Source organism: Mercenaria mercenaria, chromosome 16 (genome assembly GCF_021730395.1).
Source record: "Mercenaria mercenaria strain notata chromosome 16, MADL_Memer_1, whole genome shotgun sequence".
NCBI classification, from domain to species: domain Eukaryota; kingdom Metazoa; phylum Mollusca; class Bivalvia; order Venerida; family Veneridae; genus Mercenaria; species Mercenaria mercenaria.
In genome coordinates this window covers 23,826,397-23,851,716 of record NC_069376.1, presented here as the reverse complement: position 1 = coordinate 23,851,716, position 25,320 = coordinate 23,826,397, and the positions used below count along the sequence as shown (strand labels likewise).

Here is a 25,320-nt window from a genome sequence, read left to right as displayed (position 1 = left end):
CATTGTGGGAAGGGGATATTTTACCTACAAGAATATATGGAAAAATTCGAAAATCTCCTAAACCTGCAGGTCCAGTATCAAAATAATTTGATGGCAATGGGGGAACCTCTATCAAATTCCCTCAGATCATTTTTAGCTCAACTATTCAGAGAGTAGGGATGCTATTCTACTCGCGTCGGTGTGAGCTTTCTTGGTTAAAGTTTTTCGGCAACCTTTGATTTTCTTTGTTACTATTGCTTATATCTTATTGTAACTTCACATTAAGATTGTTAAGCATGCAAACAAAGTATGTTCAGGGGCTGGGTCCATTATACCCAAGGTCACCAAATGAGCTTAATAGGAAAGAAAGATAAGGGATTGTTTTTTTGGCCACTAGGGTCAAGATCACTGTTAAGTCAAAGTCAGTGTTACTATAAGTAAAAAAAATGTTTGAAAAACCTGCTTTTTGAGGAATCTCCATGTCATCTGTTGTTCTTACTTTTAGTTTGTTGTTTTTCAGTTTACTGACATTGTTTTTTAGTCGCACATCACCATCATGCCCCCTGCAGTTATAAACCGTCCCTCCCCCACTCCCCATCACTCCAATCTACAACATTACCCACCCCTTTCCCCATTCAGGAGGATTTTCATTACTTTTTCTTCGTATTGCCCTTCCACCAACCCCTGCCCACTTGTCTTATATAGATTACTGTCCCCCGCCTTTTTCAAAGAAAAACAGGGGGGGACATAGAAATAGGTTGCGTCCTTCCATCCATCCTTCCTTCCATTCTTTGTCCATAACTCTGCCATCCATGGAGGGATTTTAAAATAACTTTGCAAAAATGTTCACCATAATGTCTCAGAGACAATGTATCATGTACAAGACCCAGACCCCTAGCTCCAAGTCAAGGTCACACTTAAAAGTCACAGGTTAACAGGGTCTGTTTCGTGTCTGGTCCATAACTCTGCCTTCCATAAAGGGATCTTGAAATCGATGTAGCTCATTGCAGAGTTGGAGCGGTCTTCTGCGCATGCCTGAAAGTGATTATCTAATGTCGCATATGGCAAAAATGCGCAAATTATTGCATGTTCGCACGCATTTAGTGTATAATATGTATGATATACTGACATACTGACTAGAGGTTAGGGTTAGTATCACCATGGTTGCAAAATATATACATTTAAAGTACTTTTACTTCAAATTGCTTCAATCTGGCATAATCCCGAGTCTGTAATTAATACATGTACAGGCGCTCCAACTCTGCATTGAGTCACAGCCTCTTGAAATAACTTGGCATAAATGTTTACCCTAATGAGACGATATATCATGCCCAAAACCCAGATCCCTAGCTCCAAGGTCAAGGTCACACTTAGAAGTGAAAGTTTAACAGGGTCTGTTTTGTGTCTGGTTCATAATCTGTCATTCATCAAGGAATTTTGAAATTACTTTGCACAAATGTTCCACATTATGAACGAGATGACATGTTATGTGTAAGATCCAGACCCCTAGCTCTAGGATCAGTACACACTTGGAGGTTAAAGGTGGTCTGTTTCTTTTCCTGTCCCAGGACCCAGACCCCAATCTCTAAGGTCAAGGTCACGGTTAACATGGTCTGTTTCTTGTTTGGTCCGTAACTCTGCCATTTGTCACGGGATTTTAAAATTATTTGGCACAAGTGCTCCCCATAGAGAGTTAAAGACCCTTAACTCCAAGGTCAAGGTAACCTTTGGACATTTTTGTAATTTTTTTGTCTGGCTTGTAATTTTTTAACTCACCTGAGCACAGAGTGCTCATGGTGAGGTATTGTGATCACGCTGTGTCCGTCGTCCGTCTGTCGTCAACATTTGTGTTTAAATGACATCTCCTCCAAAACCAATAAATGGATTTTGATGAAACTTGGCCATGATGTTCCTTGAGTGGTCCTCTATCAAAGTTGTTCTAACGGTTCCGCTTGGTTGCACATAATTTAGCCAGAGCTAAAAATAGAAAAAACTTCAAACGACATCTCCTCCTAAACCGATGGTCAAATTTTTAAATAATTACACACAAATAGTCCTTATGTCACCCTCTACCAAGAATTTTCAAATTACACCGATTGGTCAAAAAACATGGCCGCTAGAGGGCGTGGCCACTTTTCCCTACATGTATATTGTGGAAACTTTAAAGATCTTTTTGTGTGAAACTGTTGGCCCGATTTTAGAATAATTTTACACAAATGGTCCTTGTATGACCATCTACGAAGATTGTTCAAATTATTTTGATTCATCAAAAAACATGGCCGCCAGAGGGCGTGGTCATTTTTCCCTATATGTATATAGTGGAAACTTCAAAAATCTTCTTATGTGAAACTGCTGGCCCGATTTTAGAATAATTTTACACAAATGGTCCTTGTGTGACCCTTTACCAAGATTGTTCAAATTATTGTACCCCCCCGACAACAAAGTTGTAAGAGGGGGTATACTGGTTTCAGGTTGTCTGTCTGTCTGTCTGTCCGTCTGGCTGTCTGTCCGTAGACGCAATCTTGTGCGCACCATCTCTCCTTATCCCCTTGACAGAATTTAATGAAACTTCACACAAGTGATCAGTACCAACAGTAGTTGTGCATGGGGCATGTTAGGTTCTTTTAGAAAAAAAATTTGCAGAGTTATGGGACTTTGTTTTTTTGTTACTATACCATCTCTCCTCATCCCCTTGACACAATTTAATGAAACTTCACACAAGTGATCAGTAACAACAGTAGTTATGCATGGGGCATGTTAGGTTCTTTCAGAAAAAAAAATTTGCAGAGTTATGGGACTTTGTTTTTTTGTTACTATACTATATACATAGACACAATCTTGTGCGCACCATCTCTCCTCATCCCCTTGACACAATTTAATGAAACTTTACACAAGTGATCAGTAACAACAGTAGTTGTCCATGGGGCATGTTAGGTTCTTTCAGCGACAAAAATTGCAGAGTTATGGGACTTTGTTTCTTGTTAACATACTATGTACATACAGACTGCATATGCAATCTTGTGCGTGCCTAATCTACCAAACCCTTACACACAATTTAATGAAACTTCACACAAGTGATCAGTACCAACCCTAGTTGTGCATGGTGCATGTAACATTCTTTTAGATAAATATTCTGCATAGTTATGGGACTTTGTTTTTTGTTACTATACTGTATACATACAGTCTATATACATACAGTCCACATAATTATGCAATCTTGTGTGCGTCAAATTGCAATGTACTGTGTCAGTGCATGCGGGGGTACATTCATCACCTTTAGTGATAGCTCTAGTTTTGATTTGTCAAAAAACATGGCAAACGGAGGGCCTGGTCACTTTTCCCTATATGTATATAGTGGAAACTTTAAAAATCTTCTTGTTTGAAACTGCAAGCCCAATTTTAAAATAATTTTACACAAATGGTTCTTGTGTGACCCTCTACCAAGACAGTTCAAATTATTCTGATTCGTCAAAAAACATGGCTGCCAGGGGGCGTGGTCACTTTTCTTCTGAATCAGTAATAGCTAGAGCCTTGATATTTTGGCGTGTGATACCAGATTTGTAATGTCTACCATAATTGTTCAAATTATTGCCCTAGGTTCAAAAGTGTGTGTGACATGTATATAATATAGGCCAACATAGAAGAAACCTACTCTGTACTTATAAAAACACACTTGAAGCCTTGTATGCAGGTGAGTGCTTTAGAGTCAATGACCCTCTTGTTTTTATGCATTGTTGTATATTAAAATAACTTGGCATAAATATTCACCATTACAAGACATAATATCATGTGCAGAGGTCAAGGTCACAGGCACCCATATTTTTGTTTGTTTGTTCATTAAATTACCTCCCTTTTATATGATAAAGTATAATACATGCATTTTTAGCATGTTTTTGTGATCGCTCATGAAATTTTGTCAGAACATCTTGGCCGAGTTCGAAAATGGGTCATCTGGGGTCAGAAACTAGGTCACTAGGTCAAATCAAAGAAAAACCTTGTGTATGCGATAGAGACTGTATTTTTCAGTTGATCTACATGAATTTTGGTTAGAATCTGGGAAGAAAAACTAGGTCACTAGGTCAAATCAAAGAAAAACCTTGTGTATGCGATAGAGACTGTATTTTTCAACTGATCTTCATGAAATTTTGTCAAAATGATAATCTTATTAAAATCTAGGCCAAGGTCGAGAATTGGTCATCTGGGATCAAAAACTAGGTCACTAGGTCAGATCAAAGAAAAACCTTGTGTATGCCATAGAGGCTGTATTTTTCAATTGATCTTCATGAATTTTGGTCAGAATGATAACCTTGATGAAATCTAGGATAAGTTTGGAAATGGGTCATCTGGGTCAAAAACTAGGTCACTAGGTCAAATTAAAGAAAAACCTTGTGTATGCTATAGAGACTGTATTTTTCAACTGATCTACATGAAATTTTGTCAGAATGATATCCTTGATAAAATCTAGGCTGAAATCAAAAATGGGTTATCTGGGTTCATAAACTAGGTCACAAGGTCAAATCAAAGAAAAACCTTGTGTAAGCAATAGAGACTTTATTTTTCAGTTGATCTTCATGAAATTTGGTCGGAATGATTGCCTTGATCAAATCTAGGTCGAGTTTGAATATGGGTTATCTGAGGTCAAAAACTAGGTCACTAGGTCAGATTATAGAAAAACTTGAGAACGTTTGGGCCTAGGATCATGAAAATTGAAAGCGAGGTTGGTTATGACCAGCAGATGACTCCTATTGATTTAAGGTCAGCAGGTCACAGGTCAAGGTCACAGTGACCCGGAACACTTAAACCCCCTCAAAACGAAGTTTGGGGTGGGGGGGGGGTATATAGGAGTGAGCTTGGCGGTCGGTCCGTCCGTTGGTTTTTGTGGTTTCCGGATGATAACTCATGAAAGGCTTGACCGATTTTAATAATTTTTGGTACACAGGTGTAACATCAGAAAATACAGGCCAAGTTCGAATTTGTGATCAATAGGTCAAAGGTCAAGGTCACAGTGACCCTGAACAGTTAAACAGTTTCCGGATGATAACTTGAGAACGCTTGGGCCTAGTGGGAGGTGGTAAATGCTGTAACAAGAGAGCATCTGCAAACTAGAGAGCATCTGCGCACTATGGGAGGTGGTAAATGCTGTAACAAGAGAGCATCTGCAAACTAGAGAGCATCTGCGCACTATGGGAGGTGGTAAATGCTGTAACAAGAGAGTGTGACCTTCAGTTTGATCCAAGCTGTGAAGAGCAACGTGGAGTTTGCTGGGTTACAGTTTGCCATCTGCAGTCGATGCATGCACAGCTCAAAGTTGTATAGCCTGTATGGAGAAATAGAAACAGGCACACCAGGGCGTAAATATGCAACTGCAAATACATTCATTAGCCATAATAGTTTTTAAAAAATGTGTGTTGCAAGTAATATCCCTGTCCCATCGTGTAGCGGTGTGCAGCTAATGTTTGAAAAATAGAAAAAGTGGAAACTCCACAGGTCGCTCAACACGACAAAAACGAAAATGTTCCAGGCCCGGTTTGATTGAGACTGTTTAGGGACGGTAGTGGAAATGCATGCTACCGCCCACGCCCTCTAGCCCCCGATTGAGCAGAATTCAACATTTGCACATGCTAAAAGTACAAAGAACAAATTTAGAGACATCCACAGATGTGTTCATACGGCGGTGCACACGGAACATTCAATGATACACTAGCGTGTAATTCCACGAAAAGCGGCGTATGCATGGTCCCCAGATAAAATAATGGGTTTGCCCTAAACGAGAAAACAATGGGCAGAACTAAACAAACTGGAATTTAGAGAAGGAATCTGAGGTTATGGAGCCCACATATCACTGGAACTGCCAAAAGACAAAATTAAAAAGCAGGCACCATATCCAAGAGGTGATTATACAATACCCAAAGCTATGAAAGCGGGAGTATTGGAACCACCCAGGCCGAAATGGTCATACTGAGAAACTAAACAGTACCAACAACACGACTAAAAGTCGTGCTGAACGATCTGTGAAGATCGAAATATAACATCCGTGATTGAATGTACGGGGAGACTTTTTATGGTCGCCACACGGCACAAAATACATACAAGCAGCTAATGTAGAGGACATGATTGTCGGACAAGATGAAAACAAATATAAAGGACACTCTGAGCAAGAGGTGCCTGTCCAGGCAGATGACATTTATAATTATAATTTTTATTATATACCTATATAAATTCTGTAAAAAAATCGGCTTGTATTTCACAATTAAATATGAACAGACAGACAAAAATTCCGTACTGTACCTATTAAATTCCTATTTTACCCTCCGTATTGTATGCTGCCGGACTATTTTCATTAATATGCATGATCAGACACATTTCTATAAATAGCGCACATAAAAACTTCACTAAGTTCCATTTAATATCGATAATCATTAAAGATTTTGTTCAAGAACAAAACAAGAATCAAAATGGTAAAGGCATATAATAAAAGGGTCATTATAACAGTAGCTAGATCTGGGATGCAGTATTCGGTTCGGGTGGATTTTGCCAGATCGGATCTCACGAGGCGCGCTTCGGGAGTATTTAAAATATATATTGTTGCAGAGAATATGACAGAACAATACCAAATCAATGTATACGTTACTCCCAATAAACTTCTTGCCAAACACAGATTTCAATCAAAAGATGACCAAAAGCCACGTCATTCTAAAAATGGACCCTGTACTGCAACAATATCTATAGGGCAGAATATTTGAGTCGAGAGAGCCCCTTACAGACCTAAAAAGTAATGGCTTTGAAATAAGTTTTATAACAACTGACCCAGACATATCTGCACACAGGGCTGCACTCGAGCTGTATCAAGTTAATGTGACCAATACTTTACCGGAAATGTAAATTGATACGCGGCATTTATCTGGAAGCCATCGTTAACTGCTTAAGTCAGATGCCTATGTGGAAACAAATGATGCCTGGAAGCACCAAAGCATATATAGGCAGTAGACAGTACTTAATGGCAAAAAAAACCAAAGACAAATATCAAACAGGGAATGCCACGCACCAAAAACGCAGCCTCCTCAAAACGAAACCCCCAGCACGCAGACGCGTGCCACACACACACACACACACACACACACACAAAGCCAACACATAAGGACAAAACGAACAAACAAAGGAACACAGTGGGGAACGGTCAGTGGCAAAAACACCACTGGGGAGCTTAAAAAAAACCAAAGACAAATATCAAACAAGGAATGCCACGCACCAAAAACGCAGCCTCCTCAAAACGAAACCCCCAGCAGGCAGACGCGTGCCACACACACACACACACACCTGTAAACGGGTTGAACACTAAACATGCGGTATGTCTCAAAACAGTTGGGTCGTAACTTTTTTAATAAAACGTTTTATAATTTTACCAAATACATTTGGATAATTACCATGACCCAAGATCTTACGAAGTTTGTAAACCACACCCCCATAAAAAACGGGTTTAGAAATACCTTCTCGCAGAAGTGTCTTTAAATTACTATTTTATTTTAAAAATAAATCAGAATTACGATAGTAAATTTAGAAAAATATTTACGCAATTTGTAATAACGGTAGCCTTGCTGAAAAAGTTTACTTGTAATATATTGATTACGTTCATTGAAATGCTTGACATGACTACACGCTCTGGCAAACCGAATGCAAAACAAATTTGCACTTGACCTGAGCAGTTTTCACAGACAAAAGAACACTATACCGTCCGACCAGTATGCATCGGTGCATTAATGCCATTAAACACTGCTATGCTGGCAACCACAGACGTGGCGTATAATTTATAGCAAAAGAGTGCTTTAACACTGTTTCTGCACTATGGGCGGTTATACGTCGGACGTAATAATTGCCCGAGGGCGCAGCTCGAGTGAAATTACTGGTACCTCTAGAGCTACCCCTACATACCAAAATCTACAATAAACTCAAATGAAGCTAGTGTGTGTACACAACTCGACTGAGTACATACTGGAAGACACCACGTTACCAGACCAAACTTAATCAGGGCTGTTATATTTCGATCTTCTCAGATCGTTTAGCACGACTCATATGTCGTGTTATTGGTACTGTTTAGTTTCTCAACATGACCATTTCGGTCTGGGCGGTTCCAATACTCCGGCTTTCATAGCTTTGGGTATTGTTTAATCATCCCTTGGATATGGTGCCTGCTTTTTAAATTTGTCTTTTAACAGTTCCTGAGATGCACAGGCTCCATAACCTCAGATCCCCTTCCTAAATTCTAGTTTGTTTAGTTCTGCCCATTGTTTTCTCGTTTGGGGCAAACCCTTTACTTTATCTGGGGACCAAACGCCGCTCTTCATGGAATTACACGCCTCAACACGTGTATCATTGAAGGTTCCATGTTCATCGCCGTTTGAATATATCTGCAGATGTCTCTAAATTGCTTTTTGTATTTTTAGCATGTGTAAATGTTGAATTCTGCTCAACCCGGGACTTGAGGGCGTGGACGGTATCATGCATTTCCACCACCGTCCATGAACAGGCTCAGTCAAACCGAGCCTGCAACATTTTCGTTTTTGCCGTGTTGAGCGACCTGTGAAGTTTCTACTATCCCCTATTTTAATAGATCTAGATCTACTAGATCTAACATACAAACGGTTGAGGCAACAAATAAATCTCTACGCAGAAGCTTACTAAAAAACATAACATACACAGGAAACTTTACAGGTCGTGTACACAGGGTAGTTCATAGCGTCAACAATTGCCCTGGAAACTCCATCTTTCATCTATGCGAGAAGCTTTATTTATCTATTTTGTTGGGTTTAACGTCGCACCGACACAATTTTAGGTCATATGGCGACTTTCCAGCTTTAATGGTGGAGGAAGACCCCAGGTGCCCCTCCGTGCACAATTTCATCACGAGCGGGCACCTGGGTAGAAACACCGACCTTCCGTAAGCCAGCTGGATGGCTTCCTCACGTGAAGAATTCTACGCCCCAAATGAGGTTTCGAACCCACATCGATGAGGGGCAAATGGTTTGAAGTCAACGACTCTAACCACTCGGCCACGGAGGCCCCCTATGCGAGAAACTGCTTTGCTCGATTCCGCATAAATGTAGAGTTGATAATTTTATACGGTCCCTTCAGAGACAAACTGAAATACACAAGAAAATTCAGAAGATCAAAAATCGTATAACTAAACGAAAAATAGCTACCTATAATAATGTACCAGTTGTACGAGAAGCAGAGAAGCGAGATCAGCTTTTTGGGTCATTTCACATATCAGGAAATAACGTTACATGTATAGATCTAATACTTCTGTTAAAAATCAGAATCACACCTATGAATGCGTGTAGAAGTTTCGACGTGGAAGCAGACAGGCTGGTGTATGTGCCCGCGTAAAATATCCTAAGTGATACCAGTGTTGTCTGTTTGTATTTGCTGAATGGTCCTCAAAGTGAGAATGCAATAAAAAAAAGGATGGCTATGTTGTACCATACGTATATGGCTTATTTCTGGGGCATAATAGTTAGCTCCATTTCCAGCCATATCTTCTGCTAATACCCGGTGATGTAATTTAAATGCTAATCTGTAGGCGCCAACTCTTTCACTATTTGGCAGTTTACTCTCTTTATGCCATAACCATAACGATCAACACCCAGTACCACTGTCAACATTTTACTAGAAGGATATATATGGGGATGAGACAGCCAATGAATCTTCCCATTGACTTACATTACAGCCTTCTTCCCAAAATCGAAACATGCATATGTAGTCACATTTTCTGAAAGAATATCTTAGATCCAGTGAGTAAACGGCCAAAAAACATATGAATGATTTTCGCGTGAAGGATATGGCCACCTGTTCACATCGGTGGCATGATGGCGGAAAAACGTTAAAAACATTTTTTTTCTTTCAATACTCGTCAAAGGTAGCTAAAATTGTCAAAATTTATAATAGTAATTCGGGAAACGTGGGAACCCTCGCCCTACCTGGCGTTGGCACCAACTAGGACCTCGGTATTCTGCAGAAGAAACATGATACGATCGTTTTCCTAGCGTTGACCATCCGTTAAATACCTTGTATTAGATTGCAAGCCGGTGCGTAAGGAAGTTTACATCTACCGGGCGACACCCTTAGATAGATACCGTTCTGGTCTGTCTATATTGTCCGACCTTTTGACGTAAAAATCCTAAAATTTTACTCATTCTATCTTCCGATTTTTTGTGGGTCTCTGTCATTTTTCACCGCGTTTTTTTGTTAAAAAGTTGAAAAAAAAATTCTCCAAGGCTATAAAATCATTTAGGGTCGGGCCAAAAATTTAGGGTAGGTCGGGATACCGGAAACAAACAATTTTTTTACGCCTTAGTCAAGTTGTGCGGTTTGTTAAAGTTTATGTATGAACCTAGCAAGATGTTTAGAGATAACCGTTTTGAGAAAACAAAATTATCGTCAGATCTTTGTCTACAGTGTTAAATACCATAATTATTTTTATTTGTTCAAAAGTGGTGAGTAAAGCAATACAGCTTGAAAACGGGTAAAGTAAAATAAAATGATATTCGTGATTGTTTACTTTCGCGAACCCTGTGGTTCACTAGTACTAAACTTACAGTAACAGGCAGCTGTTTATAACACCCCAACCTGAAGAATTAAATATACTAGTCCCCCATTGCAAGAGAAATTGTTTCATGCATTGTATTGACTAGAGACAACAAATCACGAAATAAAGAAATTAACAACACGCAAATATGTCCAGTTTATGGTACCCATTTAGTATTGGAGAGGAAGTTAAAGGGAAGTTATCTAAGCCACATCTCCATCTATGTTTTGTTATCGAAGTGAATCAGGAAATTAAATAACTTTTCATATAGATTTAAACCTTTTCGGGTTGAGGATTGTCTTGTTTAGACATATAATCACTTTTAATTTGACAAAAATCATTTTGAAATTGAACTAAAACATGAAACTTGTATACCCCCTGTTTATACGTCTGGTACGTTTACTTTAAGTGAGAAATCAATTAGACGATATGGAGCCTGGAATAACTTTGTCCGGGTTTTGACTACGACTATAAAAAGTTAAAGAAAATGGTGGGAATTGGAAACTCAACGGCTAAACTTCAGAAGAGTTTTGACGAGTTTAAAGGAAAGAAAGGTAAATTTCGTGCTATCTTATTGATTTAATTCTTGTAATTTTCTTAGATAAGCCATACTTTTTTTTTAAAAATCGACTGTTTCTAAAAACGTAACGTGTAATTGTATAAAATAGTAATACATGCATTTAGAACGCTTAAAAATGTTTAAAAAAATGTATGACCAAATAAGATAAAAATTGCAAACATTCACTTTGCTCTTTACACAATATACGGCTTTTGACAGTCAAAAGTCTATTTTATTTTTGAACAGCCATCGTATAAACGATACTAACGAAATCCAAGACTATCTATTTAATAATTTTTAAGAACATTTTTTGAATAAAAGTTATATTACACAAAATTGATAACATTTGACGACCATAATTTGATAACATTTGATATGTCAAATACAGGTGTGGATATGACAACGAGTTGTCCCGATGGTTGGCTGGCATAAAAGGGATCATGTTATTTGTTTGGCCCAAACAGTATCGCATTTGAAGCGGCTAAGGTACCTAGCGTAAATACATGTTTTTGCGAGGTTGAATTTTTATATATCTAGAAATATCTTTGGGTTAACGTGGTAAGCTCTCCACGATATGTGTCCAACTTTTTGAGAAAAACATTTTCATTTTGTAACAATAAAAACATTTTCGCAAGTATATATATATTAGGCAAACGGACAGTCAGCGAATACTGAAAATTAAAACACTCGCGAAAATAGTATTACAGTATGCATGCAAAAGCTTGCAAAAAATATAAACACGCATGATTATTCAAATTAAAAGTGAAAGGAAAATCTAAAAGTCCAGTCTTTACTTTTTAACTTTGGAGAGACTTTATAAACGCTAATGTATTTGCTTTGCATAGTCATTTTTGGAAAATAAAATTTTTAGATATTTGATTGGCAAATGTTAATTTAAGAATTAAAAATAAATCAAGTTTATCTGTATGAAAGAATTTTCTCCTGCTTATTAACTATAAAGCAGAAATAAAAAGATATGTTTTAACTTTAACCTGCATTTTTAAACATTATTTTCAAACATAACTGATATGCTTCAGATTAATTCTGAAAAAAAAATTACTAAAATTCTTCAAACACAAATAAATTACAGGTAGTATAAATTGGACGGGTAAAAAAACTTTTTTCATTGATGGGCGTTTAAAGCAATTAATTTAGATACATTTCAATTTTCTTCCTCGATTTGTAGGAATACTGTATTCGGAATGCTGCGTACATGGTTCGCGTGGAAAATCCCAGAGAAGATGTCTTCCTCAAACGTTATGATCAGCTCATTCATGGTAACGTTGCACTTTAAATGTATATTAAATTTCATGGTAAAGCGTAAGTTAGATCTAAGAATTAAAGATATTCAAAATGTAAAAGAAACTTGAAAGAGAACTGTGACATTTCACAAAAATTACGTGTCTATATTCGCAATGACTTGTACCTATCACTTCCAGCCATTTTCTGTCCCGTTTGACGCACTGTCTGACACCTATAACTGAGAGTCCAGTTTATGTCCGGCTGAGGCACTACCTTACACATATAACTGCCAGCCCAGTTTCTGTCCCACTTGACGCACTAATGACTCCTATATCTTCGAGTCCAATTCGTTCGTCAGGACTACCTGCCTGACAACTTAAAACTGTGAAGCAACGCCCTCTGGGCGAACTACTTGACACCTAAAATTTCGAGGCCAGTTTCTTTGTGTTACTACCTGAAACAATAAACCCTCCGCAAATTTCTCTGATTCTAGACATACAATCTGACCCTACGAGGCCAGAAATGCACTAGCAGACACCTATAACTGCAAAGCAGGTTTCTCTCCGTGTTGACGCACTACCTGACACTCATAATGCTAGATCAGTTTCTTTTTGGCTGACGCACTATCTGACACCTATAACTGCGAGATAAGTTTCTTTTTGGGCTAGACTGCTATCACTATCTGACACATATTACTGCAAACCAGTTTCTCTCCTTCCCAACGCTACTTGACACCTTCAACTTTGAAGCGGTTTTTTTTGTCTGGAGTTGCAATTGACACATATGACTCGGCGGAAAATTTTTGTCTATTTAGAAAAAAAATATTTGACACCTATAAATGCGTGACCAGCATCGTTCATTTCGACTTATAACCATAAACATAAAAATAAGATGCCAGTTATGGCCGGCTTGACGCACTTCATGCACCCTTAACTGCAAGGCCTTTTTTGCCCGTCTCTCGTCTGGACGCACTACCTGTCACCTATCACTGCCAGCCTAATGTCAGTTTCTTCCAACTGAAGTCATTACAAAAACTATATCTTCCAGGTCAGTTTCTGTCCGGCCCAAACGCACTACCTTTCTTAAAAATGCGAGTCCAGTTTTCACATACCTGACACCTATAACTGAGAGGTCAGATTATGTGTGGGTGGACTACTTACTAACACCTAACACTGCGAGTCCAGTTTCTCTTTACCTGAACTGCAAGGGCCCGTTTCTTTCTACCTGAAATTCTAAATCTGGGATTTCCAGTTTCTGTCTACCTGACACCTTAAACTGCAAGTCCAGTTTCTCTCCTTCCGACGCACTACCGGACGCATTTAATTAGGATGTCAGTTTCTGTACTTGAGGCACTGCCCGACACCTTTAAAATACGAGGTTAGTTTCGGTCCATCTGGACGTACTACCTGACACCTCTAACTGAGAGGTTAGTTTCTGTACGGCTTGACGCACTGTCTGACAACTGTAACTGCAAAGTCAGTTTCTGTTCGACTGGAAGGACTACCATACACCTAAACTGTAAGGTCAGTTTTTTGAGCGCACTACCTTACACCTATAACTGCGCGGCAATCTTCCGTCCGACTGGACGAACTAACTGACATATATAACTTTTGGGTCAGTTTCTGTCCGACCAGACGTGCTACCTGATACCTGACTGCATGATAACCTTTTGTTCGACCGGAAGTTTCCTTTTTTATAGATTTTTTTTTATATTAAAAGGAGAAATCATGCCAGTCCAACCTTTCTTTTGCAAAACTAAAAAATGTTAATAAGTTAAGTCTAGAAATTAGAATAAAGTCATTGATAAAAATGTTTTGTTAAGTCTCCTTTTTGGTTTAACGCCTTTTTCAACAGTAATAGTAACGACGGACAGTGAACCTAACCATGGTTTCCGGAAATTTTGTACCAGTACAAACCTGTTCTCCCCAAGTAAGTGCCGACTTCCCCCATAAACAGAGACGGAGGACGACAAAATGTTTTTATCAAAGTCACAGAGAACATACGCCCCGCCCGGGTATCGAACCCACGACCGCAAACCCTAGATCTTCGCTCTCCGTACTGAGCTAAGCTGGCAGGCAGATATACTTGTACACCGCCAATGTATCTTACACACGAAGGGTGTTCTTTTTTATATAACTTGTACACCAATAATGTATCCCACACATGAAAGGTGTTCTTTTTCATATAACTTGTACACCCTCAATGTATCCAATGTATCCCACACACGAAGGTGTTCTTTTCATGTAACTTATACACCGACAATGTATCAAACACATGAAGGGCTTTTTTTTTCGATTCCAGAAATGCAGATTATTGGCTCGGCATAAATGATGAAAAACTGAAGGTGTCTGGGAGTTACAACGATGGAAAGGCGGAAAGGTACAGACGAGGAACAGAAGTTCCGTATTTAGGATGGGGTGGTACTGAAGCCACAGGACGCTGGAAAAGGTGAAGATTGCGCTGCATTTGGTCACCTTCTTCAGTACAAGTGGATAGATTACCATGTACTTCGCTAAAAGACCATTATGCGAGAAAAGGTAGTTTATAGAACATCTATAAAGTTTTATCAATCAAACAAATCATGTTTATGTAAAGGAAGAAAAATATTTTCAAAAAGGGTTGTATATAAAAGAATTGAAGCTTTTATTTCATTTTAGAAATATAATCCTTGTCTGTTATAATCTGTAACACGGGCTCCAAACTGCACCAATGCCGCTGTTCTGAATGACAATAATGAAGTCGGAGCCAGCGCACGTTTATTTAAAGTATAGAGCCTGAAATTTACATATAGGTTTTAAAAAAGGGAATCTTCTCTCTACTCTTTCGTAAGCAGGCTATAGTGACACTTTGCCGAAAGGGCCATCTGTATATATAACAGCGGGATTAGAAATTGTTATAAATAAAGAGTTCCCGTTCTGAATTACAGACATAAGACGGGATGAAATGTGGGAAAATCGGCTTAAAAATCCAAAGAGTTTTTCACGCAAAGTGTCCAAAAGGTGTCCAAAGAGTCCAAATAGTTTTTGTATAGGCGTATTTTAGAGGTCTAGGTTAACCCAACCCTAACCTTTTTGTCAGTAAAATGTTCGGGTCGCCTTAAAAAACCAAAGAGTTGTTTTTTTCAGGTCTTTCAGTTGAAACTCTTTACTGCGTAAATCAAAAACCGCTTTGGATTTTTACGCTAAAGAATGGGGAACCAGCAGTTGTACTAATATGCATTTTCTTGTTTGCAGGCATCCTACATCTCAAAAAGCAGCTCAGCCGTCTACACTCATGAATGTATTACGACAATAAACACTATCATTACCTTTAAAGATTGACAGAAACAGTTACAAATATGTTGTCTTGTATACATTGAACAAAGCGTCTGCCGTCAGTTCTCAGTGACTTTTCTCTCTAAACACTTTGTACACTGCTTTTATACACAAAAAAGCAACAACAAAAAATTGTACATAAAACTGACAGAAGACGCTTTGTACGGAGAAAAGTACTCATTTTGCTGTTTTCGACGCACTTATATTATGAAACCCGCCAAATAAGAAGTGATTAAAAAGCAATAATTACACTTGATTTTGAGTCAAGAATTATCATTTGCTTTTCTTTTATTCGATCTTAATGTAAGATTTTGATGCGTCTGATTTCCAGTATCCACGGCTATGTATTTCTGCCAAAGATAAACGTGTATTATCATAAGCTAACCTGGTCTTTCACCCGGTCCTAAAAGACTGCGATGAAAAAAATGGCTGACCTGCGAATGAAATTTAAGGTAGCAGGGTACACTTAGATTCGAAAATTTGGGGCACGGACAGTCTTGCATGTCGCGAATCGCAATATTGCACTTCCCTTATGAGCAGAATCAGTGTGGCCATTTTATAAAGTGCGTGCATGTTTTTTGCTTTTAATTAATGGCAAGATCAGGATTCTCATACAAGAATAAAGAAAGTTATCAAAACGAAAGTTTTACACCATCCATGAAAAATAGCATGCCAAAATCATCAATTTTGCACTTTTTGAACAGCCTGCAATGATCCCGCTGCAAGAACAATGGCCAGTTTAATTGCATTTCTCAATTTAGTAGTCCTTACTGAACTTCAGGATATAAACGGAATGGGGGCCCATCCAGCTCGATTTTTTTTTTCACAAAATAGCGAAAATGTTCCTGAGTATCAATTAACAAGCACAGAACCCTTCCGTGATTTGCATTTCCCGAGAAAAGGTGCCTCATTGATTCATACAAAGCTACCAGCAGTTAGTTTTACAACTGACATCAGAATTTTACATGTGCCGGCTGTATAAATTTTCTAAAGAATTAAGAATCATTATCTCTCACCTTAATTTACAGACATCCAAAATCACGAAGTTCTAATTATAAAAAATATTGACGGGGGCCAAAATTCGAAGTGTACCCTGCTACCTTAAGATTTTTCAGTTAATGAACAAAAGAGGGTTTTACTAGTTCTGAACTTTTATATGTCTTTCCCAAATTAAACCAAATAAAAATGTTTTCAATAGCATGAAAAGAAGTCTGTATGAGAGAGCCTAAACTTGCCCACCCCTATGCGCAAATTTAGCCAAAATTTACAAATTGTCGCCACGAGACAAAGAACGTAAAATAAATCCGTTTTTACCACTTTCTGGCGTGATTTAACGTATTTTGTCATAAGGAATGATATAAGGACACTTTTGCATCATTTCGCGAAAATAAAATGTCTCCACCCCTATTTTCCTATTTCATGGGGTCCCCACCGTCCGAACATCCCCCTGATTGCCGAAATGCATAGCTGGTGGGCCAATTATGCGCTGTGTGGGTTAATAATGATAAAAATGCTGTTTTTACTGTACCAGAAACCTGTTACTTGAGCTAGAATCTAAAAAAATCGTATGCGTGCCCTTTGACTTTTATGCTTCTATGTGTCCTCACCGTAACATTTTTGAGCTGCTGTGTCGTCAGGTAGCGTTTTAAGTCCCCAGAAAGTTTAGAATATCGAAGAAGAGGTTCTGAACTATGTAAAACCGCACAGATTTAAGAGTTCTTTCGAAATTTAATTTTGGCAGATTTCCCTTAAATTTTTTCAGTTAATGAACAAAAGAGGGTTTTACTAGTTCTGAACTTTTATATGTCTTTCCCAAATTAAACCAAATAAAAATGTTTTCAATAGCTTGAAAAGAAGTCTGTATGAGAGAGCCTAAACTTGCCCACCCCTATGCGCAAATTTAGCCAAAATGTACAAATTGTCGCCACGAGACAAAGAACGTAAAATACATCCGTTTTTACCATTTTCTGGCGTGATTTAACGTATTTTGTCATAAGGAATGATATAAGGACACTTTTGCATCATTTCGCGAAAATAAAATGTCCCCACCCCCTATTTTCCTATTTCATGGGGTCCCCACCGTCCGAACATCCCCCTGATTGCCGAAATGCATAGCTGGTGGGCCAATTATGCGCTGTGTTTGTTAATAATGATAAAAATGCTGTTTTTACTGTACCAGAAACCTGTTACTTGAGCTAGAATCTAAAAAAATCGTATGCGTGTATATTGACTTTTATGTATCCCCACCGTAACATTTTTGAGCTGCTGTGCCGTCAGGTAGCGTTTTAAGTCCCCAGAAAGTTTAGAATATCGAAGAAGAGGTTCTGAACTGTGTGAAACCGCACAAATTTAAGAGTTCTTTCGAAATTTAATTTTGGCAGATTTCCCTTAAGATTTTTCAGTTAATGAACAAAAGAGGGTTTTACTAGTTCTGAACTTTTATATGTCTTTCCCAAATTAAACCAAATAAAAATGTTTTCAATAGCATGAAAAGAAGTCTGTATGAGAGAGCCTAAACTTGCCCACCCCTATGCGCAAATTTAGCCAAAATGTACAAATTGTCACCACGAGACAAAGAACGTAAAATACATCCGTTTTTACCATTTTCTGGCGTGATTTAACGTATTTTGTCATAAGGAATGATATAAGGACACTTTTGCATCATTTCGCGAAATTAAAATGTCTCCACCCTATTTTCCTATTTCATGGGTCCCCACCGTCCGAACATCCCCCTGATACCGAAAAAGCATAGCTGGTTGGCCAATTATGCGCTGTGTGGGTTAATAATGATAAAAATGCTGTTTTTACTGTACCAGAAACCTGTTACTTGAGCTAGAATCTAAAAAAATCGTATGCGTGCATATTGACTTTTATGCTTTTATGTGTCCTCGCCGTAACATTTTTGAGCTGCTGTGCCGTCAGGTAGCGTTTTAAATCCCCAGAAAGTTTAGAATATCGAAGAAGAGGTTCTGAACTATGTAAAACCGCACAGATTTAAGAGTTCTTTCGAAATTTAATTTTGGCAGATTTCTCTTAAATTTTTTCAGTTAATGAACAAAAGAGGGTTTTACTAGTTCTGAACTTTTATATGTCTTTCCCAAATTAAACCAAATTAAAATGTTTTCAATAGCATGAAAAGAAGTCTGTATGAGAGAGCCTAAACTTGCCCACCCCTATGCGCAAATTTAGCCAAAATTTACAAATTGTCAACGTAAAATACATCCGTTTTTACCATTTTCTGGCGTGATTTAACGTAGTTTGTCATAAGGAATGATATAAGGGCACTTTTGCATCATTTCGCGAAAATAAAATGTCCCCACCCCCAATTTTCCTATTTCATGGGGTCCCCACCGTCCGAACATCCCCCTGATTACCGAAATGCATAGCTGGTGGGCCAATTATGCGCTGTGTTTGTTAATAATGATAAAAATACTGTTTTTACTGTACCAGAAACCTGTTACTTGAGCTAGAATCTAAAAAAATCGTATGCGTGTATATTGACTTTAATGTGTCCTCACCGTAACATTTTTGAGCTGCTGTGCCGTCAGGTAGCGTTTTAAGTCCCCAGAAAGTTTAGAATATCGAAGAAGAGGTTCTGAACTATGTGAAACCGCACAAATTTAAGAGTTCTTTCGAAATTTAATTTTGGCAGATTTCCTTTAAGATTTTTCAGTTAATGAACAAAAGAGGGTTTTACTAGTTCTGAACTTTTATATGTCTTTCCCAAATTAAACCAAATAAAAATGTTTTCAATAGCATGAAAAGAAGTCTGTATGACAGAGCCTAAACTTACCCACCCCTATGCGCAAATTTAGCCAAAATGTACAAATTGTCACCACGAGACAAAGAACGTAAAATACATCCGTTTTTACTATTTTCTGGCGTGATTTAACGTATTTTGTCATAAGGAATGATATAAGGACACTTTTGCATCATTTCGCGAAAATAAAATGTCCCCACCCCCTATTTTCCTATTTCATGGGGTCCCCACCGTCCGAACATCCCCCTGATTGCCGAAATGCATAGCTGGTCGGCCAGTTATGCGCTGTGCGGGTTAATAATGAAAAAATGCCGTTTTTACTGTACCAGAAACCTGTTACTTGAGCTAGAATCTTAAAAAATCGTATGCGTGTATATTGACTTTTATGCTTTTATGTGTCCTCACCGTAACATTTTTGAGCTGCTGTGCCGTCAGGTAGCATTTTAAGTCCTCAGAAAGTTTAGAATATCGAAGAAGAGGTTCTGAACTATGTGAAACCGCACAAATTTAAGAGTTCTTTCGAAATTTAATTTTGGCAGATTTCCCTTAAGGTAGCAGGGTACACTTAGTTTCGAAAATTTGGGGAACGGACAGTCTTGCATGTCGCGAATCGCAATATTGCACTTCCCTTATGAGCAGAATCAGTGTGGCCATTTTATAAAGTGCGTGCATGTTTTTTGCTTTTAATTAATGGCAAGATCAGGATTCTCATACAAGAATAAAGAAAGTTATCAAAACGAAAGTTTTACACCATCCATGAAAAATAGCATGCCAAAATCATCAATTTTGCATTTTTTGAACAGCCTGCAATGATCCCGCTGCAAGAACAATGGCCAGTTTAATTGCATTTCTCAATTTAGTAGTCCTTACTGAACTTCAGGATATAAACGGAATGGGGGCCCATCCAGCTCGTTTTTTCACAAAATAGCGAAAATGTTCCTGAGTATCAATTAACAAGCACAGAACCCTTCCGTGATTTGCATTTTCCGCGAAAAGGTGCCTCATTGATTCATACAAAGCTACCAGCAGTTAGTTTTACAACTGACATCAGAATTTTACATGTGCCGGCTGTATAAATTTTCTAAAGAATTAAGAATCATTATCTCTCACCTTAATTTACAGACATCCAAAATCACGAAGTTCTAATTATAAAAAATTCGAAGTGTACCCTGCTACCTTCAAGAGCAAGCACACAGGGGAAAAATGCACTATAACGTTGTTCGGCCAGAACCAGATAGTAGTCTCCCTTTTCTCACGCAAAATAAATAGAACGATCGTTGTCACTGATTCTAAAAAGACCAAAATAGTCTAGTTCATAGATGGCACGGAACAATTTTCTCGGATGCTTGCAATAATTCCTGTAAGAATACCATCAGCTATGGAGAATCGTGTATCTGGGCTGCTCATTAAATATTGAATCCTAAAAAGTTACAAACTATAAATGCGTCATTTTGGTCTTTACAAAAACTTACACCTAAATTTTCATTGGCGTGCACCCTAGTTCAAAATGATATGAAATAAGAAGAGCCACATGCTTAGGTAAGTATGGCAGTAGTGATCTTTATACGTATTGCTGACAGTATTCCTGAAAGACGGTGATGATTATTACTTATGTTTAAAAATTGAATTCTAATGGTATTGGGAGCAATGGTTCGCTTCACTTAAAGTGCGACTCTGGACTGAAAATTTTCCCATAGACGATTTGGCACTTGACGTGTTGTGCCACGGTTCGTAATCTGTCCAACTGAAATCGAGACAAATTTGAGTTAGAAATTTAATTGAAGCGTTTTGTATGCATATACTCCAAGCAGAACATCTTCATACAGCGCACGAGGGCCATCACGTAATACTTAGAAATAGTGTTAATACTTTTGGAAGTTTTTAATTAATATTATAATTATTATTAAACCAGATTTATATAGCGCCCTTTTCCTGATTAACACGCTCAAAGGCGCCTAACATACAGCAGACGCAGCCACACAGGGCGTGAAATTCATCCTCTACTAGCACAATCTGACCAGAGTGCCGGTGAGATAAACCCCCAGAACAGATAGAGTAAAATCCTTTTGTTTTAAGGTCGGTAAAACCAAATCCATGAGTACTGAATCTCAAAAAAGTGATTTATTTAGATATGATATAATAGTAACACATATATGAGCCGTGCCATGGGAAAACCAACATAGTGGCTTTGCGACCAACATGGATCCAGACCAGCCTGCGCATCCGCGCAGTCTGGTCAGGATCCATGCTGTTCGCTAACAGTTTCTTTAATTGTAATAGGCTTTGAAAGCGAACATCATGGATGCTGGTCTGGATCCATGTTGGTCGCAAAGTAACTATGTTGGTTTTCTCATGGCACGGCTCATATACTGTTTCATATAAAGATATCAAATATTTCGTCAAAAAACTCGCACAGATATCTTGAACTCATTTATGGCAAAACTTTGGCGATCGCAAAAATAAGCTCTGTCTAAATTCCATCTTATCTGTTTGCGTTTTCAGTCTGTTCAAGTCAAATTCGACACAATTGTAATGACGTCGGATGTGTCAAAATAAACTTACCTGTTTTTTTCCAGACTAGTTCGTGTCCCATTTTCACATAGTTTAATACAAAGATTTGTAAGCACTTACGTCAATATATAGTGAAGTTTCATTAAATCTGTATGCAATGATTCGGGCAATTTGGCGCGCAAAAGATTTCAGACTCCTATGTATAAAGCATAGTAAGGAAAAAAACAAAGTCCCATAACTCTGCATAATATTTATGTAAAAGAACGTAACATGCACCATGTACAACTAAGGTTGTTACTGATCACTTATGTGAAGTTTCATTAAATTGTGTTCAAGAGTTCGGGAGATCAGACGGGCACAAGTTTGCATATGAAGACTTTATGTATATAGAATAGTAACAAAAAAATAAATCCCGTAACTCTCTACTTTTTCTGAATAAACCTAATATGCCCCATGCACAACTTCTGATGTTACTGATCACTTGTGTGAAGTTTCATAAAATTGTGTTTTAGGGTTCGGGAGATCAGACGGGCACAAGTTTGCATATGCAGACTCAATGTTTATACATGTAGTATAGTAACAACCCGCCCCCCCCCCCCAACCCCCACCACCCACTTACTCTGCATTTTGTTTTCTGACTGAACCTAACATGCTCCATATACAACGTCTTTTGTTACTGATCGCTTTTGTGAAGTTTCATTAAATTGTGTTAAGGGTATGAGGAAAGTTTGTGCGTACAAGTTTGTGTCTACGGACGGACAGACGACGGATAGACAGACAGACTGACTGACAGACAGACATCTTGAAACCAGTATACCCACTTCCAACTTTGTTGTCGGGGGGGTGGGGGGGGGGGGAGAGTGCGGGGGTACATTATGAATAATTTTCGTAAATTGTTATGTCTTTTTAGCGATTCAGTATCATTTTGATGCATAATGAATTTATTTAAAATTGGTTTCACTCCAAAGTACTAAAATAAAGGATATAACATCATTTTCACACTGCGTTTAATTGTATAAAGTGCTCATATTTATGCTGTAATTTTACACGAGTTGTCATCATTCAGTAAATGATTCATAGATAAATAAAAGTATAATCGCTGGTTCATTTTCGCTAGGTTTATTTTTGAGCACGTTGACCTTGTAAAATGTCTGCTGAGTCGTAATTTCACCAGTCAATGAAATGTCACACTATGTACATATAAGGTAATGTTGTGGTGGCAACTTAACCCTTGTATGGTAATGAGTATATTATTTGTAATGTTGATATATTTAGTAATGTGTCATTTTATCTAACATATTAAAGACAAATCACTCGTATACGTAACGCCATTTCGAATTTACATCAGTGTTTAACCTTTCAATGTTAAACTTATATTTAGTCAAACTTTTATAAAATACGAACGTTGTTTGAACATCACTTTTTACTGCTGGACTTGCACGTGACACAACATCTTTTATATACAATTTACAAACTCGAGTATGTCCTCAAAATACTGAAAGTATCCCAGGACACAAGCAACATACAATTTATTCAACCCACAAAAGAAGACTATCAATCCCTCAACCAGGGGCGTACCTGGATGAGCAAAGCTGCTGCGAGTATGGGGTAGGTGAGGGAGAAGGTCTCCATCTTCGCGGTGGATTGGGCTTTTGGGGCTTCCCCTTGGAAATGTTTTAAAAAATCGGCTTGCTATATTCCAGAGTAAATGTATTTGATTTGCCATATTTGTATAACATATTAAAAAAAATCAAAGTTTATCAAACCGCTCATGCCTTTACTGGCAGGGATCGTGACAGTGTGTAAGGTTGCAACTAGAACAGTCCAGGATATTTGAGGAATGTAACCATTTTTTGTATCTATATTGATTCCTATGTAACTTTACCCTGGAAAGAGTGTGATTCAGTAGCTCGATCACTCTGGCCGTATTATCAACACTCAGTACCACTGTCCCCATTTTACTATGTTTTTTAAGCTTTTCCTTAGTTGTCCCAGAAACGGTTATTGCTAGACAAGCTGAGATATAAAAAGAATCTGATAAAATAGTTCTGACCTTTTAGATTGAAAAATATATACAAACCTGATCACCGTTCTACCTGTGGCTGGCACCAACCAGTACCTCGGTATTCTGCAGATGTTAAGACACGAAGAAACATGATACGTCCGATTTGCTGGCGTTGACCATCCGTTAAATACCTTGTATTAGATTGTAATCCGTCGCGTAAAAAAGTTTACATCTACCGGGCGAAACCCTTAGATAGATACCGTCCTGGTCTGTCTATATCGTCCGACCGTTTGACGTAAAGAATCCTACAAATTATTACTCATTCTATCTTCCGATTTTTTTGTCGGTCTCTGTCATTTTTCACCGCCTTTTTTGAAAAGTTTAGAAAAAAAATCTCCAAGGCTATAAAATCATTTAGGGCCGGGCAAAAAATTTAGGGTAGGTCGGGATACCGGAAACAAACATTTTTTTACGCCTTAGTCAAGATGTGCGGTGTATGAACCTACCCAGATAGCAGACATGCGTTGGCCCAACGTTGGCCCAACGGCAGACTCTTCGTTGGCCCAACGAAGATTTCCAACGTTGGCCCAACGCCATTTTGCTAATTGGCGCAACGTTGGCCCAACGGTTGGTACACCGTTGGCCCAACGACTGATATCCTACACTTATCGTTGGCCCTCCATTGGGCCAACTACTGGTATCCTACACTTATCGTTGGCCCTCCATTGGGCCAACAACATTTTTTCGTCTATTATGGTTGGTCCTACGTTGGCCCAACTCTATCTCTTTGTTGGCCGAAAGAAGGATGCCAACGCTATTCCAACGTTAACGAATTTGAAAAAAAATAGACTAAAACTAAAATTATTTAGTATACATTTTATTTTCAAATAATTGTGATTTTGTTTAACATTTAACAAGAAGAAATCTAACATTTATTTAAAGTTTGTTTGCAAGTCTCCTGAACAAATATAACGGAATATTTCATAACTACAACATGTCAAATATTTATTTCAGACATATATAAATCTATTTTTCTTATTTCGGTTACTGAATAAATCCTATTAAAATGAATTACTGTCTGTATTTTAACTCATTATATATCCAAGTTCTGTCTGATTGTTTTCTTTTCTCACTGAAGTTGCAGCTTTCTATCTTTTCTTTTTTTTTCCCTGTGCCCCACAGTGCTAGGCGCCCAATTATTACTCTCTTGAACAGCATCCTGTAAAAAACGAAAATCATAATGTTGATTAAACCATCTACATCATTTTGATAACAATAACTATACAGATGCACATAAACCTCTGGACATAAACTGTATGACATTTATTTTTGTCTGTTTTTTAACCGAGAAAAATACGTTAAAATTAA

At 38.1% G+C, this 25,320-nt stretch overlaps 3 long non-coding RNA genes across 3 annotated transcripts in view; all 3 read left to right on the top strand.

Annotated features, from left to right (window-relative positions):
• Window positions 1-25,320, top strand: part of LOC128549535 (uncharacterized) — a 233,860-nt gene that overhangs the window by 97,572 nt on the left and 110,968 nt on the right. The window lies entirely within an intron of this gene.
• LOC123543271 (uncharacterized) lies at window positions 11,072-12,375 on the top strand. Its single transcript, XR_008367783.1, has 3 exons — window positions 11,072-11,115; window positions 11,509-11,606; window positions 12,307-12,375. It is a non-coding gene; the product is annotated as an uncharacterized LOC123543271 (long non-coding RNA).
• Window positions 14,826-15,932, top strand: LOC128549534 (uncharacterized). The gene is made up of 2 exons (XR_008367784.1): window positions 14,826-14,899; window positions 15,596-15,932. It is a non-coding gene; the product is annotated as an uncharacterized LOC128549534 (long non-coding RNA).